The sequence below is a fragment of the Arachis ipaensis genome, chromosome B07, assembly GCF_000816755.2.
Source record: "Arachis ipaensis cultivar K30076 chromosome B07, Araip1.1, whole genome shotgun sequence".
In the NCBI taxonomy this organism is placed as follows: Eukaryota; Viridiplantae; Streptophyta; class Magnoliopsida; order Fabales; family Fabaceae; genus Arachis; species Arachis ipaensis.
In genome coordinates, this window is record NC_029791.2 from 123,733,949 (window position 1) to 123,744,112 (window position 10,164).

At 33.9% G+C, this 10,164-nt stretch overlaps 1 pseudogene; it reads right to left on the bottom strand.

The window, feature by feature from the left end:
- Positions 2,306 to 4,997, bottom strand: LOC107606252 (annotated as a pseudogene).

Genomic DNA, 10,164 nt, shown 5'->3' on the forward strand with positions numbered 1-10,164 from the left:
ATGTGTGGGATATGGGACACAATCAAAATAGCAATCTCAATTCTCAACTTTTATGATTTCACAATTTACTACGTCTGTCGTTGTCTGCATCTGTTTGTTGTATTTGAAGCTCAATCCCTTCTTTATTTGCCGTACAACAGACACTATGAAAAAGGAGCATTACAATGAATTCCATATCTTTCTGCATGTTCCCCATTGATACTATCATCACAACTTCTCTACCACAAATATGTCATATATGCATTCATTATATTTGTTTTTTTGTATAAAAAAAATACACAAACATGTAACACAAATCAAAAGGCATTTTTTCCTCTATTATAAAAAGTTAAAAATAGATAATAATTACACAAATATATGCATTGTTTGTCGCACTTAGACATGTGCTATCATACATAGAGTGGTCCATTGGTAGAAAAAAAATTGCTAATGACAAGATGGTCGGTTCAGAAGTGGCAAACTTATCGAAAATATTTGGTAATCAAAGAAAATTAGCCAAAATCAGCCATAACTTGCTTTATTTAGTATTTATTAATTGTTATGATAATTAATAAATGTTAAATAAGACAAATTCTGGCTGTATTTTTTGTTTACCTAGCATTATCCAAAACTTGTATATACAAAAATACTATATACACGTTAAAATCGATCACCAAAATTAGTCACTATATATTTATATATAAATTAAATATATTTATTTTTAATATATATTTTATATTAATCGCTAATTTTGGTGACTGATTTTAGTATAATATATCTGTCTCTCCATGTGTGTGGACAATTTTTGTCAAACACATTACAGAATAGTACCATAAACCATAATGTGAATTTTGATTTAGAGCAAAAGCAAATTCAAAATGTCAAAGGCAGTGGATATGGATATATATGAAATGGTGGTGTAGGTTCTCTGAAAGCCATGGCCATCCCATGTCAGATAACATGTGTAATTAGTAGATGTTCGTCACACAGTTTCTGTGCATGAAAGATATGTATCATGCAAAAGGAGGGAACCGATGCTTAGAAGCTAGAGATTAAGATAAAGTAATTAACAGCACAAATTCTCACAGTGAATGCGAATTTGGAAATGAAACAAGTTGGTGTTAGTAGTGGAGATTAGACTGAATTTTTATTTTGCCAAAGTGTATGTTGTCTTTGACAGTAACAACAATGATGCTCCTCTAGGCTCTAGAACCTTCAACGGATTCGTTCATGTTGAATACATCAATTCAAATCTTAAGTTTGATGTTTGATTAACACACCAATTTCTTTAGACATGATTAAATTGTTAGTTTTACCTATAAAGAATAGACCCTAACATGATACGATACGAGAAACGCGGATATACTAATTTAAATTTTTATCAAGGCATGGGGACACAACATATATATACAATATAATTTTTTATTTTTTATTTCTTATTAAATGTTATTATTTTTTTAATTGTATAAAGTATTTAAAATAATTTTTTATTTTAATAAATAATAATATATACTATTTCAAAATTCATTTCAAGAATATATTAATATAACTTAAGAGTAAGGTACACGTGATGGTATTTATTAGATGTGTCAAAGCGTGTCTGAAAAATTATATTTTACATTTTTTAAGATAGTTGGATATGAAAAACATATATGTCAGACTAGTGTCGAATAAGTGTTGTATCCGGAATTTGTTCGACATGCAAACACGATAACTCAGTAAAGTGTCCGTGTTTAGTAAGTTTTTTTACCGTTTCTTAAGCATAACTATATATTACCGAATTCAAAATCAACATACAATTTATTTATTATCGATATGGGTGTGAGGTCCAATATGTAATGTATCTATATCCCCCATCTCATTTTATGGTATGTTAATATAGAATGCTAAGAATTTATTCACTGGTAAACTGTTGAGGATATGCATGATCTAAATCCAAATCAACTGTTAAGAGAAAATGGTTATACCCAAAGAAAAAAAGAGCATTAAATCCATCAGAGCAATTGACATATTCACTGCTGGCCACTAAGCAAATTCAGCTAACCTATACAAAAAGTAGCAGAAATTTCTCAGATTCCAAACAGAAGATCATGATTGAAGCTGCAACTTGTAATTGACATTGCTTCAAAAATCAAAAGAATTTTTTTCATGTGGAATATAATTCCCAAGCACCAGCAACTCATCTTGGTTGGAAAGGATGTTTGCCCATATGAGCAATTCTTTTGAAGCCCTAGTTACGTTTCCATCACATTTTAGCATTTAAAGTCAAAATCTTTACATAGGTGGGACTGATTTAGTTTACAATGAGAGATTCTCCACTGATTGCACAAGTTAGATTATTATTCAGTACTTTGGTGACATACAGCTTTTATGATTACATTTTGGGTTGCCAAGATGATTGGAAAAATAATGCAACTTGCTTCTCTTACATTATTCCTTAGACATCAAAAGCAAATGTATTACATGAAAGTAATGACTTATGATAAGATAGAGAAGATCAAATTTACACCATTTGGTCCAACATGAATGTTCAAACTTAAAATACAAAGTTGCATGACTTTTTAAGTGATAATGTGATCTTTTAATCACTTTTAGTACCATTCATGCAATCCATTCTAGAGAAAATTAAAAGAATGATGAGTATTCCATTATTCGGATTAGAGAAAATGAAAAGAAAGGCTCCAAAATAACTGCAATAAAATAGAAGTAAGGAAAAGATAAATATTTACAAGACATTGCTAGCTATTCATTCTCTTACCATGATCACTTGTGGAACGAATTGAGTGGCAAAATGAAAAAGGAACATGATACCTCACAGGCTCATACATATGTGCTCTTGCCTTTTGAGGTCCAGACCGAGGAATAGCTATGAAGAGGAGCGTTGGACCAATGGTTGAGTTGTTTCCGTGTACCCTCAAGGTCACGGGATCAGGCCATGGAAACAACCACCAATGTAATTGTCCGGTTAGGCTGCGTACATTACACCCTTTGGGTGCGACCCTTCTCCGGACCCTGCGTTAGCACCGGATGCTTGTGCACCGAGCTGCCCTTTATTGAGGAATAGCTATGATAGATATGAATCCACTAATAAGGGCTGCAACCGCTGCCACAGCAAAGATGGGAGTTTTTCCCAACAAATAGTTGACACCATGGACACCACCATCTATTACAGGCATCAACATGATAAATGTAATAACCAGTAGCTCAAAAAAAATACAACAAATTCTATACCCAAAGTTTTTGTTCATTTATAAGAAAACAAAATATTTGCCTTTCCTCCTTCATCATCTCTCCTAAACAGACCCTTAGGCTTAATTAGTCTTAAATACATTATCACCAGAATGAAATGATTTTCATATCCAAAGTGTTATGCATTGAACATGTGTAAATCACATTTTTTGTGCCTTGGTGCTCATCATAAATTCAAAATTCAATGCTCCCCAAGAGAATACGAAATTTGGATTTTTTCTTCATGGCAGAGTAAATCTTAATGATACACACTATATTTCTCATGGAAGTTGAATAAGTTCCAAATTTACTTACTCATTTACTGAAAATAAAGCAATGCAAAACAAGATGTACCAGTGGGATAACTACATCAAGATTTAGCACTCCCATTGACAATCCTGAAGTATCAGCAGTTAATATAAATAACTCAAATTTATATCCCCAAAAAACAATAAATTAACACAAGAAGCCTGCCCACCTTGCCCAATAAGGCATATGGAACACTATAAGTGACCTGAAATAATTAGTCCAATAAGTCAGATAACATATTAAACTAAATTTGTGTGTATCAGACAATGAATGACATCATTTCCCAAATTTTCTTTTGTGACACACAATGTTTTTCTCAAAGAACGATGTTAGATGGCCAACAAATATTATCATTTTTGGCCAGCAATAATTTGCACCCATATCTACAGAAATTTTGTACACAAGAAACATATAGTTTGCACCTATATTTAACAGAGTTTTGCATACATAAATCAATACAGTTTGCACCCACATTTTTCAGAGTTTGCACACATGAATTAGTAAAATTTATTTGTTAAAGACAATTTAGTATTTATGTTGTTCAAATGATGACAAAAAATACTAAAAATTGCTTGTACTCAAGAATTTATGTTTCTCAAATGAATAGGTATGGCAACATATATGTCAGTTTAAAACACTTGACATCTTACAGCCAGAGGAGATCCAAGAATGGTAAAGATTGTGGATGCAGCAGCAACAATGGTGAATGGTGGTAGATCTTTGCCTAAGTAGCCACTTTTCTCTTCCACAAGTTCAATATCAATTCATTAATTCCTTATGTGATACAATGATAAAAGTTTTTTATTTATACTCTTAAAAGACTAAGTAATTCTAACGGGCTTAATTAGTACCCCTCCTAATATTAAATCCTAAATTATAAGATTTGAAACTCCCCACAAAAACCAAATGCCCCCATTCTAACAACTGATATTAGGAGGGCTTAATTAGTACTCCTCCTAATATTCCTGCATTGACTCTCCATTAGAACTGATATTATTCCAAGAACAACTGAATTCAACAACAAACCAAATGCCCCCATTCCAACTCCCTTTATTTGGTTCACCACCGTAAATCTCTCGTCCCATCCAATCTGTATCGGAAAGAAGAAAAGGAAACCAGGCAATCCATGTTTAAGCAGAGACAGATAGTATTATCTATAGTCTTTGAGAAATACTTGAATGTCCCAAATAACTCCCACAGGAAAGGTTCTTCTGAAGCACCTCCTGACTCCCCAATTGAACCTTGGGGGACTTCATGTGCAACCATGATGCTGATATAAAGTGGTGATCACCATGAAGCCAACGTCGAGATAGAAAGCAGACTTGAGATTTGCACAACTAATGTTGCATCCAACTGTGACTGTGAAAGGAAAAATTGTGTGCCAACCACTGTACGATCCAGTTGCATAGCCAATAATGTTACCAATGACCATAAACAGGGAAAATTTAAGCATTTGCAACTCGCATCCTTCAGTGATCCTTGGCTTACATTCCGAAAAATAGGGTGCCAATTTACTGTTTCACAGATGATCAGTGTTAATTACAAGGGATTTAAACTGACATCAAAGTCCAAGAACATAAGGGCATTTTCTTTAGGTAAGGGTGTGTGTTGAGGAAGTTCCGTTCAAACATAAAAGGTCACCTTCACAAACACAGCTTATGCAAAATGCTATGAAACTATGCCAAAACCAATTTGGAACATTTCAATTTGATATGATTTATAAATTAAGAGTATTTCTGAACATTTCATTCCAAACAACTTCAAGTTCCAAAATCTTAAGATTCAAGTAGGCCATTGAGCCATTCCATTTTCAAAGGCTTGACAGAGTGACAAAGTATTAAAACCCTGGTCAAAGTTAAATCAGTTTCATGAATCCAGAGCCTCTTGATTTCATGCTTAGTTCACGACGAACTTTCACAACTATTGTTTGATTCCAGACGAAAAATCAAGCTACAACAGAAAGATGAATTGCATCACTAACCATGCAATTCAACGGTTTCACTTCACTCAATCAGTGAAGTAAATCCAATTAACCGACAGAGCATAATCAAATTCCAAAAACGAAACCGCAATCAACGACAAATAAGTGTGTCATGCAACGATTTCAAAATTGAACTACTTTTCCTATTAATTTTACCAGTGATATCGCCGAGCAATGCTCTGCAAGGGCTTTAACTGACGTTGTTGGCAACATCAAGGATCCAAAGCCCGAACACGAAAACCGCAATGGTGCGTCGTGTCGCCGAGCCACCACCCAACTTCGGCAGCGTGCCAGAACACGAGCACCAAGAACACAATCGTCACCGGCCGAACCGGCTCCTCCAGCGGTAGCTCACGTGGCCCACGAGGGGCTGGACGAAAAGCCCGGAGAGAGGCCCGCAGAGCCATATGAAACTGTCCCACGCGTGCGAGATCCCTAGCTGCTGCACTACGGCTTCAGAAGCGAGAGCTACAGCGCCCAGCCGAACTGTATGCCGCCGGAGACGGAGGCTACTTTAAGGAGCTGCCTGAGCGCACCCGGGAGCGGGGTCGGCGTTTGGAGCGGCGTTGCTGCAAGTGGCTGGGACGGTTAATCTCGGGATTTTTCTGTTGTCTAACTATAAATAATTAGTTAGTGGTTACGGACTTGCGGTTTTAGATCCTTAGTTGGTTGGTAATGAGTTAATTGATACATTATCCAACAACCCGCCACTAATGTAAAATAGTTTTTGGGAATTACTTGGATCTTATATTTTTTTTTTTTGTCGAATTTATCTAAAAATAGTGTAAAATTTCAAAAATTATTTTAGATATGAAAAAGAAAGTGGTGTTTTTGTTAAATATTAATCTCTAGAGTGTTTTGCATAAATGTATATATTCATAAAACGCTAACACAATACGCATCATGCGTGTTGCTTTATCAGAGATTCGCAGAATTTTGAAGTAACTTTATCAGAGATTTTCAACAGAAATTCGTCACGTATCATCTCTCGGTACAACACACATTCTGCGTGTTACTTTAGCAGAGATTTTTTGTAGAATTTCGAGACAACTTTATCAGAAATTTCCAGTAGAGATCCACCACGTGGCAGCTCCAAGGCAACACATACCCTGCGTGTTAACTTTATTGAGATTCCACACATATTTTCGAGGTATCTTTATTAGTGTCTCTAAGCACAGGAACACCACGTGACAGCTCCAAGGCAACACGCACCCTGCATCTTGTAACACTCTTACTATTAGAATGTTCTGCTTTCAGCTGCGTCATTCCACTCTGGTAACGAGAATATTACGACGACTTCCATATATTTAATAATAAGATACGGGCCTTTAACACGAAATCGTATCGTTTAAAAAATCGAAAATACTTTTTCTTTTTAAATATGCATATATAACCAAATTCAAATCACAATTCTCTCATATATATAAAATTTCTTATATAAGTAACCTACAAATATACATACATACATATATATCATCACAAATCATGATTTTTATCCCTCTTATAAAAATATAATGATAAAGACGAGAAAAAAAAAAAAATATATATATATATATATATATATATATATATAAATATATATATAAATATAATATATTTCTATGTATTGTGTTTGTACTTTATTTGAATATTGGAAATTTGGATGCATACTCATGTGAGACCAGAAAAAATTAAAAACCCATGTGCATTGATATATTATGTTTGCTTTTACTTACAAAAAAATAATGATAAAGAAAAGAAAAAAAAAAAAATATATATAGATATATATATATATATATATATATATATATATATATATATAGATATAATGCTAAACAATACATCTAGATACGCAGAAAGAACTCCTCTAAAATTCTTTGTCCGTCCTAAAAAAGGAAATTTATAGGGGATTGAGAACATCGTCCTTTACAGGGTTCTCAGTAAGAGTTTTTAAGAATTGTCATAAGATAATACGTATAAGAAAAGAATTAATTTTAACTGCAGTGATTATCGTTCGCCTTATGAATCTATTCAAAGCATTATCAATTAATTATTCAAAATTCAAAGTTCACATCTTTAGTTATAAGAATTTCAAAACTCAAGTAATATCTCAAAATATAACTAATTACGGCCTCCGACCCATCATATAATCAAATCAAATTACGGCCTCCGACCTAAATCAAATCAGCTCGGCTTCCGACCCAAATCAAGTCAAAACACAGCCTCCAACCCAACTCAAATCAAATTACCATCAAAACTCAGTTTCAAAACAAAATCAATCACAAGCATAAAACGTTACAAGGCAATTATAATTAGGGAACAATTACAGACAGTACAACATCAAGAAAACCCTCAACGTCACCACCGCCAGCATAAAAGATCTCTCAGTTGTTCAAGCACAAACAAAATAATACAAGAAATACACAAATAGAGAGGACAGTTAAGGCAATTAATTCAATTAGCATATAGATACAATTATGCAAATAGGCAAGCCAAATACAAGATGCACACCCCAATCAATACACACAAATGCAAATAATGCATTTCTGCCCTATGGCCAATGAACTCATCTGTCGGTTATAAGCCAAAACCCGACGTGTCCGGTAACGAACCCTGTACAGTCCCTTGGTGCGTGCATCTCCAAACTCAAACTCATTGATTCATTATATATCCATGGGGGAATCATTCAAGAAAGTCTAAGTGTCCGACCACAGATGGAGGGTCAACAGTCTCAATTCCATCTTGGAGCAAACGAGACAAAACCACCATCCTTGAATCTATCCAGGAAGCTCAAATATCAACTGAGAGCAAGTGGGATAAAACCACAATCGTTACATCTATCCCAGAAGCTCAAATACCAAGAACAAGTGGGATAAAATCACAACCCTTACATCTACTCTGGAAGCTAAAATACCATATGGGAGCAAGCGGGACAAAACCACAATTCTTACATATTAACCTGGAAGCTTAAATATCAAAATCTCTTTTAAAAGCAAGTTAAATCCATTTTTCTCTCATAAATCATTTTCACCAAATAAAAAATTTCAAATTTAACTTCAATAATCCATCTTAAATTCCATTTGAAATTCTCCAAAAGCATAACTCTCAGATTCAAATTAGTTGCACAAAACTCACTTCCAACTTCATTCTCAAATGTAATAACTTCTCAAAAATACTCCAAATCACTTCTCTTTACCAATCAAATTTAAATATTGTAAATTCGTTAAAATTTCTCAAAATATGATTTTTTAAATCGAACTCAAACATAATCATTTAAATTGAACTCAAAACACAAATTTTTTTTAAATAAATCAAACTCAAAACATAAAATTTTTCTCAATAAATCAAACCCAAAGCATAATCCTTTTTTTAATAATTCAAACTCGAAACATAATTTTTAATAAATCAAACTCAAAGCATAAATCTTTTCTTAATAAGACAAACTCAAAGCATAATTCTTTTATTAATAAATCTACCTTAAAATATAATACTTTTCTCAATAAACTCAAAACATAATTATTTTCTTAATAATTAAAAATCAACTAATATAATTCTTAAATCTAAATCTTTCTAAATAATCACTTCAAATGAAGTCTTAAATTTTTATAAAAATTTCGACAGCATCTCCTCCAAAATTCGAAATTTGTCATCCTTCGAGGGTCTCAACCAAATCATTTCTCAAACTCATTTCCAATAAATAAAACCAATTCCAATATCAAATCATTTCCAAATCTCAAATCATTTCCAATAAATCGAACTAATTCTAATATCAAAATCATTTTCAAATCTCAAATCATTTTCAAGAAATCAAACCAATTATAACATCAAGATCATTTCCAAATCTCAAATCATTTTCAATAAATCAAACCAATTCAAATTGTTTCCAATAAACCATTATCACAACCACAAAATCAACAAAATCCAGAATTCAAACAACCAATCCAGTAAATCACAATTTAAATCAACTTCAACGTAATCAATTAAAAACCATAATTTCTAGCAACCTCAATCAATCAATAATTCAATCAAGCAAACAGTTATATTCATCCAAAATAATTCAATTCAATCCATGAGACTTACAAAAATCACAAAAATGTATTTTTCATATTAATATCGACTTGTAATAATTCTTGATAGTAAAATAAGTTTAAGATAGCGATCCCTACCTTGATCGTGACACAATTACGTGACAAAACTCCTCTTTCTCTCGGGCTGCAATAGCGGTAGCCGCAACCACAACTCCAAACCACTTTTGCAACAATGGAAACTCTAATCGCAACATGTAATAACCGAAACTCAACCCTAAAGCAATAACGCTGCAAAAACGTCAGCAACATATAACGGAACAGCAATTAAAAGAATTTTTGGAGCAAAACAACCCACTGTACAAAAAAAGGAATCAAGAACGAAACAGGGACAGCTTCGGCGGTGATTCCGGCGACACCCGTGCCATACCCGGTGACCAAAATGGTGGTGGAACAGCTCCAACGGCCGTAGCTCAGTGGCAACCTCCATCCGCAACAACGGCCACCGCAGTGACAACACCCCTCCCCACCATCACCTTCTCTCTTCCCGACGTCCAGTTCCAGCGACGGACTCACCCATTGGAGGCGACAGACGCGACAACGGCAACGGGTTGTAGCAGCTCGATGGCGGCGAGACAGAACGACGACAATCCTTCTTCTATC